This window comes from Peromyscus californicus, unplaced genomic scaffold (assembly GCF_007827085.1).
Source record: "Peromyscus californicus insignis strain IS unplaced genomic scaffold, ASM782708v3 Scaffold_14__1_contigs__length_90479793_seg_1, whole genome shotgun sequence".
NCBI classification, from domain to species: Eukaryota; Metazoa; Chordata; class Mammalia; order Rodentia; family Cricetidae; genus Peromyscus; species Peromyscus californicus.
The window spans coordinates 1282700-1294472 of NW_026294435.1; the positions used below are offsets into that span (position 1 = coordinate 1282700).

Genomic DNA, 11773 nt, shown 5'->3' on the forward strand with positions numbered 1-11773 from the left:
GTCCTACCTTCTATGATACCTATGAACCAAATCATTGGCCAGCATTGCACAATAACCTTCAGCCAGCACTAGTGGACCACATAACTTGGTGATAGTAACCAACAACTCTTTAACCTGACTTAAAACCCATTCAAAAAGGAGACCATGTCTGTACTGGAATACTAGCTAACCACCCAGCCCTAATGACATAGATTTTTGGAGTAGATAACTAATAATTTACTAAACCAATATAACCCTAACAAAAAAAAATTGTACATTTATTCTCACATCCACAGATAAATGTAGTCTTTACTTCTTGTCAAGGAACCTCCTCTTTTCAACAGATAGGGGACACTACAGGAAGCCACAACTGATCAAAGTGCACAGTTGTAGAGCCCAGACCCAATGGATACATCTAGAAAACATTCCCACACCTAAGGCTCAGAGAAAATTTAGGAAGAGGGGGCAGAATGATTGCAAGAGCTTTCGGATCAGGGAGTTTTATGTGGGGTGTCTCCTAATAATATCAGAAGACACACACATAGAAACTTACCAACATGACTACCTAAACATGAGCTATACAATGCCAGCAGAACTAGACATACTAAAGTGGACAGGGACATCTATGCTACACAACAAACTAAGGAATACTGAAAGTGAAAGGAATAATTTTCTCCAGAGAAGAACATGCCAATTGGTCATACAAGTGAATTTCTGAAGCTCACTGGCCAGCTATATAAGAATATTTGTTCAGTTCCATACCATGTCTCAAACTAACAAATAAAAAAAAATCACAAAAAAACAACAAAATTTTATCCTCACACCTTAATTTTGTCTTCACACCCAGGCACAGCTATGTGTTTATGTAAACCCTCAAATACATATACCTGTAAACACAGAGGAAGTTACACACATACATATAGACATAGACACAGACACACACACACACACAAAAAAACATATACACATAAATTGAACATAGGAGAGAAGTCTTAATAAGAAAAAGAGTAGTAACATATAAGCTGATAAAGACAATAATTATATCTTATGTAATAATTACCAAGAATTAAAATAGCAGAACCTAATCATATAGGAAAGATAAAATAAATCTTATCATCTAACTTATTTCTCCCTAAAAACATACAAATACCCTATGGGGTAACTTTCAGGCAGTAGTGTATGTGCAAGAAAATGTAGCTATTTCAGTTAAACTATGAACGCTCTTATTATTCAGACTTTAGTTTAATAGATTTACCTCCCATATTTGATTTTTCATATAGTCTACTAATTCAATGAATATTCATGCAGAAGTCATAAATGATTATTCATTTTCCTGATGGGTTGAACTTAACCATTACTTAGAAAATGCATTAAGAGATAAGATTTTTAAAAGCATGAAACTAATTTCACCCATAAATAGTGCAATGTCTGTTATCTATAGACATTGAATTTGGCTTTGATAATATATATTAAATAGAATTTTCTCTTAGATCTTAAACTTATGAAGATTTACAATACGTGTAATTATGAATACCTAAACTGAAATTAATTTTCTCAAAAGTTTAATAGTTTCTATTCCCTACATTATACTATTTATTTGCTTTTATGACTGAGATGTAAATAAAATTATTTGCATACTTCTATGTATACATTCATAAATGCATCTATTGTTATATGTAGACAAATATCCATGTAATATTTTGTTGAAGTCACAATTGGGAGGACTGCTTTGGAAATACAGAACTGCTCTAATAGATCAGCTGTATAAACAAGGTATTTCTCCTATGCTTACATGTCTTAGCCTATAATAATTTCCTCCAAAAAGTTTTCCTTTTCCCTGGAGATTTACTTTATTTGCTCATTGCATGCCACCTCACGTCCTCTGATTTGATTCATTCTCTGCGTGATTGCTTGTATTGTCTAAGAGAATTGGAGTGTATGGGTGGGGATAGTGAGGTTAATTACTGCTGAGGACCTAAACTAAGGGATCCTGAGAACTGCCTCAGTCACTGTTACCCTAATGTAGGGTCGGGAAAGATAGCAACTTAGCTTCTCTCTGGTTCTTGTAGTTCCTGTCAGCATTTCAAGGCAGTCAATTTTCAATAATGTTAGAGTTTGCCATTTGTGCTATTATGTATCCTAACTCCAGTAGCCTGTGCCCTATGGTTCTTCTGTGTCTCAATCCAAATTTTCTGATATATTTATCCCATATTGCCTTTCTCTGTGTTTCTCTATTCTGTCCCTCATTAAACTGATTTTTTTTCCATGTTCACTATTCATTTCCCTGCCTACCTTATGATTCCAGAATTCTCCTCTATGGAAATGTTACTTGTGAAAATGTTTCCAGACTCAGCTTCCTTTCTGTAAGCCTCAAGAACTTACCTTTAGTTATTTAAGTCACAATTTTTCCTTAACTGATTCCCTTTGCCTCCATCCTCATAGAAAACCCTAATATAATGTAGTCTCAGGATGTACATACACAACCATATATAAACATATATATTAATATACACATAAATGATACATACTTATATCATATGTGATATATGTGTGTTCATTAGATAATTTACAGTGTGGATAAGATATTTCAGAATCTTTATTTTATACCCTATGTGAGGTGTAGAAAACACAAAATTTTACCCAGAAAACTTCTGTCTTGTAGTGGTGTGATTCCACTTTCTGACTGTGTGGCCCCTGTGTCAGGGGAGTCACTTGATTCACAGTAAATGTCTAATTACCTATTTGTGATAAATAACTGAATATACAGTATAACATATCATTCTGCAGTAACACAGAAGTCTATGTACTTCATTAAAATGTTTTTTCAGTAAGAATTATCAATTTTATATCAAACATTAAACTATACAGACAGCCATGTCCTGTAGTTTTAATGATTTTAAAGTGATAATTTACAGTCTCTTAACTACAATAGCTTTATAGCCCACACAATAAAAGATGTCATTAATCTTGATTATTGGAAACTGAAAATTATCATGTCTGTACTAATCCAAATTAAAAGTAAGTAATATTATTAACTATACAATAAAGTAAAGGCTAAGGAGGTATGTCACTACTTTATAAAACTTGCTTCACACTTCCTGTGAATTGTCTCTGAATAAGACTGTTTGGGATGTTTCCTGTAGGTATTTATGAATCAGTAAATCATTTTAATAGAGCTGGTTCACTGATGCTTTCAGAATATTTTTATGTACCATTTATTCCTACCAATATTTTCTAATTGTTTTATTAGAATGAAATTTTATTCATTTATTTGTACTGGGGGCATCATGTCACAATGAACACTTGGAGTCAGAGCAGAACTTAAGGAAAATGATCCTCTCTCTACTATGTGGGCTCTTCTGTCATTTTATACAATGATTTTAAGAAATCTTGTTTGATGAATTGTGGTTTTAAACAGAGTTTCCTTTTCTTAGACAATAAGAATAATAACAGGCCGGGCGGTGGTGGCGCACGCCTTTAATCCCAGCACTCGGGAGGCAGAGCCAGGCGGATCTCTGTGAGTTCGAGGCCAGCCTGGACTACCAAGTGAGTTCCAGGAAAGGCGCAAAGCTACACAGAGAAACCCTGTCTCGAAAAAACAAAACAAAAAAAAAAAAAAAAAAAAAAAGAATAATAACAGTAACAGCTGAGTGTGTGGATATGAGCGAAAGGCAAAGAGCATCGAACAGAAGGAATGATTCATTCATTCCCAAAGTAGATTTACTCAATATAAAAAATACCTGTGACCTGAGTGGGAGGAATTCCCTAAGAGCCCATCCATTTCCTAAGCAGAACTGTCTGTGCTGTGATTTGACAATTGCTTCCTTCTGTGATTGAGCCTGAGCCTTCAACGGCTACATACATGATTCAAGTTATCCACAAGTTTCTTGGAACATATTTTAATCATCTACATGCAAGAACAGTGATAGAAAGGATGACATTTTTGGATGATGGGAAAATTTTTCCAAAATGTGGCAAAATTTAAGAAAGTACATATGAACATATTTACAGATATGATTATAATGACTTAAGTAATGGTCACTTATGAATATTTTATAGAAAACTGCATAAAATTATGAATCAAAATATTCACATTATATGTAACAAAATAATTTTACATATATAAAACACAATTTTTTTTACAAAGTAAAAATAAGCAATGTGCACAAATGATATTCATAGCCCAAAAATATATAATGTAAATGAACAATACATGCATGAAATTAGATAACTTTAAACTTATAGCAATATAAATTAAAGAGCAAATGTGTCATTTTTTTTCAACCAGATGGCTAAAATCAATGTGTGGCAATGTATTGTGATTTGACATAGTTGTAGGTAGATTTCTATGGACATAAAGATATTGGACAATTTTACTAGAACATTTGGCTACAAGTGAACATTTTCTAAATTTGTGATATTTAGCTATCTAAACATAAAGTGAAAAAAATACTTAGGTACATGTTCCTAAAAATAGAATTGTTAATATAATTTCCACAATGATGTTGTACAACTGAATTTGTATTAACCATCCATTGTAGCACAAATCTTAAAAGGTCTTATTAATGAAAATAAACCTGGAGCAAGGTATTGGGATGAATGCTGGAAGATAAGAGAGACAGAACAGGCCACAGCCACCTCATCTCACCAATTCATCAGCTGATCCTATTTCCTCAGACTGGAAGCCTCTGAGTCCTCATCCAGAATGAATTTCAGCTGAACTACTGCTCAAAAGCCTGAAAGCTTAACCAGGATCTAGTTCCTTATCCTCACACCTTAAATGCCTTTCTGCTTCCTGCCATCACTTCCTGGGATTAATGGCTCTTGTTACCATACTTAGCTGTTTCCAGTGTGGCTTTGAACTCATAGAGATCCAGACAGATCTCTGCCTCTGGAATGCTAGGATTAAAGGTGTGAGTTGTGGGGCATACATGGGCTGCAAAGAGGGTGCTGAGAGGGAGTTAGACAAATAGAGCTTAAGCTTTAAGCTATTCAGGAAGAGAGTAGATACAAATGGTGACAGAGGAAGTTAGTTTAAGCTGTTTATGCAGAGAATAGATACAAAGGATGGCTAAGAGGAAGTAAGCGTGGGTTGTTTGTATGGAGATTAAAGACAAATGGTGAGAAAGAAAGTTAGCTCAAGTTATTTATGCTAAGATAAGATACTAAAAACAGGAGATGATTCAATGCACAAACAATTTGTAAATAGGGTGACCTTTAAAATGATTGGTTGGTTCCTTCACCCCCTCCTAGGGTTCTGAGGATTTTTGCTATAAAAGAGGCTTACTGCCTAACAATAAATGAGTTCTTGCTTGACTTGACTCCCCGCTGTGTCTGATTGTCTCTGGGTAAGAGGGAGGCTGGGGAATGAGCGAGCAGTGTGCACTTACCTTTCCTCAGCTCTAGGCCACCTCTTCACAGGTGACCTAAGTTCCCGGTGGGGCAGGTCCCCACAGCTGGTGCCCAACGTGGGACTTGAAGTGCTTCAGCCAAGGCCAAGTGGTCTTCCAGGGTAAGTGAAACCCTCAGTATGGGTAATGCAACCTCCTCAAGTGATAAGCCAGCCCTCAAGGTCCTGTGTTATATGTTTAAGTCTAGAGGGCTTGGAATTTCTAAAAGCAATGCTATCGCCATCTGGGAGATTATAATTCACCTTGCCTTTTGGGGCAACCTTTTCTGCTGCAGCACCTGGGCCCAAATGGAAAAGCTGGCAAGAGAATGGGAGAAACATTTCAGCATACTGTTGCCCCTGGCCTTCTACCCCACTATCATAGTTTTTAAGGTGTCTTTTCACCCAGATTCTCTGCCACCCCCCTTTTCAGGAGTCAAAGAGGGAGAATGATTCTACCCAAGGGTTAGAAAAGGAAGAAAGGAAAACAGGGGCATCCCCAGGGGTCAAAAGGAATGGGGAAGGTTCTGAGAGTAAAGAAAAAATAATAATTGGGCCAAATTTGGCAAGGAGCATGTGAGATGCACAGAGAAATATACAGTAGAGTTTAAAGCAAAAGTAAAAATCACTGCACCTGAGTCCTGGGTCTCAAGGGATTCTGGCCCTCCCCCTTGGGACCCTGGGGCTGAGTCTGCTCAAACACCATACATGGCATTAAGGAGAGATCTCTGTGATATGGACCCCTACAACCAGCCCCTCACTGGGAGGTATGGATCAGGGGAAATCTTGGCCCCCAGCCCTAATAGACCTCTAGAATGGTACCCCTGGGAGGCTAAAGAGGAATGCCAGACCAGGATAGAGGCCAATCGGGTGGCCAATCCCCCCATCCCTATCACTTATGGCATGCTAGCAGGTACAACTGAAGGGTATTTACAGGGGTCCAAGGTGGTTGTACAAGGTCCTTACCAAGATCAGGTTAGATAAACGGGGCTTGTAGCCTGGAGCAAATTAGATGAAGGGCCTACCAAATCTCCCATAGCAGGAGGAAGACAAAAACCCAACAAACCCCCACCAGAGTTCATAGATAGAGTCCAACAGAATATGTAGTTAATTTCCCCATTCATGGTTGCCCTCAAGGGATTACTGGAGGGACGGGAATGCCCCATACAACATATGAGGGCTCATTCTGGGCTCACAAGATTTCTGTCTGAGAGAAACTGCCCAGCCTACAAGCTGGCATTGGGATTTAAGATACTGACCTTAAAAGATAGTCCATACCTACAAGGCATTCAACTCTTCCTAAAAGTACCCCCTTTATAAATGCATGGAGTTAACCCCAGAGTCAAATATCCTCTAATAAATAGCTGTTAAACTTAAATATGTTTTTGTTTCTTATAGAACAAAAGGGGGAATTAGCCCCCATATTCAGTTACTCTGCACCCTGTGGCCGTCACGCTTGGCCTCGGGCCTACAGGGACACCCACATCGGGCTGCAATCAGAGCCTTCTGCTCCCCAGCCACTTCTTCATGCCCCTTGTTGGGCAGGAGCTTCTGGAGTGACAGCCCCTACAAAAAGTGACAACAGAATACAGGCTTGCGGTGGTGGGTGCTGGAGGTATGGGAAAGAGTTCCCTGACCATCCAGCTGATCCAGAATTGTTTTGTAGATGAGTATGACCCCACCATAGAGGATGTCTACCCAAAACAGGTGGTCATTGATGGGGAGACATGTTTGCTGGATATCTTAGACACAGCAGGTTGGGAGGAATGTGGTGCCGTTCATGACTAGTACATGCACATAGGGGAGGCTTTCCTCTGTGTGTTTGCCATCAACAACACCAAGTCCTTTAACAACATCCATCAGTACACGGAGCACATCAAGTGGATAAAGGACTTGGATGATGTGCCAATGGTGCTGGCGGGGAACAAGTGTGACCTGGCTGCTCATACTGTTGAGTATCAACAGGCCCAGAACCTTGCCCGCAGCTATGGCATCCCCTATATCAAAAAATCAGCCAAGACGCGGCAGTGTGTAGAGGATGCCTTCTACACACTTGCATGTGAGATTCGGCAATACAAACTGTGGGAGCTGAACCCTCCCAATGAGAGTGGCCCTGGCTACATGAGCTACAAGTGTGTGCTATTGTGACATCAGATGTGGTACTCCAGCTGATGGTTGTCCTGTCCTTCCTGGCTCCTGCTACAGCCTGGAGGTCTCATTCCCACACCACCACGGCCCCCACATTCTTCAGCCTCCCCCTCTTCACTGGAGCAACCTCTGACACCCACCCCAGGATAACTCTACCCCCTGCTTCTAGTATCCACTACCACTTCCCAGGGCCCTACTACTAGCTCCTCAACATCCTTGGAGCCTGGGGACAATGGTGACTATACCAAGATGGCCTTTGGTGTGGCCGCACCCCACCGCCAAGACCCACCTGCTCTTCCACTACAGCCCTTGCATGCACAGCCAATTGCAAAAGCGACGTCCAGCACCCCGGGCCTGGGGCTAAAACTGTCTTTGCTGCTGTCACTGCTGAGCAAAGCCCCACTGGACCTCTACTTCTCAATGGATGATTACTGAGAGAGGCTGTACGTGGAACAGCCGAATGGCATACCTCTGCTCTATGCTCCTGAAGAAGAACCCAACTTTCACCTGGGCCAGCATCCCTCTCGTACCTTCCACACACAGCTACCTGAGAATGGTTAGATCTGCATCCATGAGGACACTAACCTTCTCTAACTTAACCAAAAGCCTGGACCACAGTTCAGGGGAACAGCTCAGCATTCGCAATGGTGGCTTCCCCTTGCCCACCATCTTCTTCCAGGTCTCCCTGGGGTCTGTAACACAGTGAGAGGACAGATGTCATTGGACAGGCTGTGCCTGTATGTACTTCTCCTTCATCAATCACTCAGGGGCAGTGGGGCTGATTTGTCAACTGATTTTCTATGTTCTCAACAAATATTAGGTTTGACTTGAAAAAAAAAGAGGGGGGGATGCCAAACAGGTAACAGTCCACCTTATTTAAAAAAAACAAAAAGGGGGAATGCATACATGGGCTGCAAAGAGGGTGCTGAGAGGAAGTTAGACAAACAGAGCTTAAGCTTTAAGCTATTCAGGAAGAGAGTAGATACAAATGGTGACAGAAGAGGGAGGCTGGGGAACAGGCGAGTGGTGCGCACTTACCTTTCCTTGGTTCCAGGCCACCTCTTCACAGGTGATGTAAGTGTCCAGTGGGACAGGTCCCCACAGTGAGTGCCACCATTTCCTGGCTTCTATGTCTGTCTAGTGAATGTTCTGTTCTCTGACCCCAGATAAATTTATTAGGGTGCATGATATATTGAGGAACACAGTCCATGGCCATGGTTTTATTAGAGAACATGTATATAGAACCAATGACTGTATGCCTATCAAAGTTCAGATTGTTTTTAAATTTAAATGCAAGATAACATAATGTGTCTATATGGTTTGTTTGTTTCTTATTTATGCATGGAACATTGTTTGTTGCATGTAATTTTGTTTGTGTACATCAGTACACAACACAGCCGTTTAACCATCCACCACATCAGTGTTACATGTGAAGCACTGTCACGTATAAAGACAGTGAAGATCAAGAAGTATCATTCAATTTATTTGACTAACAATGTATTAGTGAGCATCTACCATTTGTTATAAGTACCAGATACATTTTTCTGCTAAAACTACACACTCTTTCAGTAACAGTATAAAACATACCTAATAGCACCAATTAAGTCCAGTCATACTGTGCATTCTTCATATATATGTAAACATATATGTAAACACATGCTTTTACTTCACAAGCCTTGAAGCCATACAAATAGAGTAGCCAAGAATTAGGATGACCTTTTCAATACCAAGCCTATTATAAGCCTTCCTTTTACTTGGGAAAGCAGAGAAGTTCATTCTTATCATGTTAAGCATGAAGATTGCCTTCAAATAGCAGTGGTGAATGGAAAACTGACAAAATAGAATTGTAAATTAAGCAGAAATATTCCTTTTGGCAGCAGTTAATTTTTAAGCTCATGAACAGAATAACCTGGGGAAATGCCATATATATTATGATTATTTCTCTTAACAATGACTGCAATTTTAAAAAAAAGCTCACTTTGTGGAGAGAAAATCACACTACAAACTATAAAAGTTCAGTTTTCCAGCCAGTTCTAAGAAATACTTCCCCATATTAATGAAGATGAGTTACAGATTTCAGAAATATTCTGCCTTATCAGATAGAACTCAGAAACTGATTCAGAAACTGATAGCACTAATTAAACATTTTCATCCTTTTCCTGCTGTAATGCTTCCAAATTCACTTCCATTCAGAAGATTGGGTAAGCCAAACTGCACTGAAATATTGAATAGAGTAACAGACATGATCCAAGTAATATAAAACAAATGAATGCATAGGTATCTCACACAATTAAGATCTTCTGACTATTTCAACTTTGATGGTTGAACTTGTGGATACACTCTGACTAAGCCTGCCATTAGGTTGAAATGATTTTGAGAAAAATTTCTTTATATTTTTAAAATATTGTAAAATGAATGAATTAACACCTATTTTAATTAATTGTAAGATGTTGCTAAAGCAGAAGGGAGGAAATATATTATTCCGATGACCATCAACTTAGGTTTTATTTTATTTTACAATACAATTCAGTTCTATATATCAGCCACGGATTCCCCTGTTTTCCCCCCTCCCGCCACTCTCCCCTTCCCCCAAGCAAATCCCCCATTCCCACCTCCTCCAGGGCAAAGCCTCCCCCAAGGACTGAGATCAACCTGGTAGACTCAGTCCAGACAGGTCCAGTCCCCTCCTCCCAGGCCCAGCCAAGCGACCCTGCATAGGCCCCAGGTTTCAAACAGCCAACTCATGCAATGAGCACAGGACCCAGTCCCACTGCCTGGATGCCTCCCAAACAGATCAAGCCAATCATCTGTCTCACCCATTCAGAGGGCCTGATCTAGTTGGGGACCCATCAGCCATTGGTTCATAGTTCATGTGTTTCCATTCGTTTGGCTATTTGTCCCTGTGCTTTATCCAACCTTGGTCTCAACAATTCTCACTCATATAAACCCTCCTCTTTCTTGCTAATTAGACTCCCGACCTCCACCAGGGGCCTAGCTGTGGATCTCTGCATCCAGATCCCTCAGTCGTTGGATGGGGTTTCTAGCATGACAATTAGGGTGTTTGGCCATCCCATCACCAGAGTAGGTCAGTTCAGGCTATCTCTCAACCATTGCCAGCAGTCTATTGTGGGGGTATCTTTGTGGATTTCTTTGGGCCTCTCTAGCACTTTGCTTCTTCATATTCTCATGTGGTCTTCATTTACCATGGTCTCCTATTCCTTGTTCTCCCTCTCAGTTCTTGATCAGGTTGGGATCTCCCGATCCCCCAAACTCTCCTTCCCTCAACCCTCACCCTTCATTATCCCCACTCATGTCCAGGCTGTTCATGTAGATCTCATCCATTTCTCCGTCATTGGGTGATCCCCATGTCTTTCTTGGTGTCCTGTTTTACAGGTAGCCTCGCTGGTGATGTGAGTAGCAGTCCAGTCATCCTTGTTCCACATCTAGTATCCTCCTATGAGTGAGTACATACCATGTTTGTCTTTCTGAGTCTGGGTTACCTCACTCAGGATGATTTTTTCTAGATCCATCAATTTGCCTGCAAACCTCATGATGTCATTGTTTTTCTCTGCTGAGTAGTATTCCATTGTGTATATGTACCACATTTTGTTTATCCATTCTTCAGTTTGTAGGACATCTAGGTTGTTTCCAGGTTCCTTGGGTATATGCCCAAGAGTGGTATAGCTGGATCTTGGGGGAGATGGATTCCCAATTTTCTAAGAAAGCACCATATTGATTTCCAAAGTGGTTATACAAGCTTGCATTCCCACCAGCAGTGGAGGAGAGTTCCCCTAGCTCCACATCCTCTCCAACATAAGGTGTCTTCAGTGTTTTTGATCTTAGCCATTCTGACAGGCATAAGGTGGTATCTCAGAGTTATTTGATTTGCATTTCCCTGATGATTAGGGATGTTGAGCAATTCCTTAAATGTCTTTCAGGCATTTGAGTTTCCTCTGTTGAGAATTCTCTGTTTAGTTCTATAGCCCATTTCTCTTGGGCATTTTGATGTCTAATTTCTTGAGTTCTTATATATTCTGGATATCAGTCCTCTGTCAGATGTGGGGTTGGTGAAGATCTTTTCCCATTCTGTAGGCTGTCGCTTTGCCTTGTTGACCGTATGCTTTGCTCTACAAAAGCTTCTCAGTTTCAAGAGGTCCCATTGATTGATTGTTTCTTTCAGTGTCTGAGCTACTGGTGTTCTATTTAGGAAGTGATTTCCTATGCCAGTGTATTCAAGACTACTTCCTACTTTCTCTT

The 11773-nt window shown here is 40.2% G+C and overlaps 1 pseudogene; it reads left to right on the top strand.

Annotated features, from left to right (window-relative positions):
- Positions 1–6076: 6076 nt before the first annotated feature.
- LOC128109260 (GTPase HRas-like) lies at positions 6077–7516 on the top strand (annotated as a pseudogene).
- The last annotated feature ends 4257 nt before the right edge of the window (positions 7517–11773 follow it).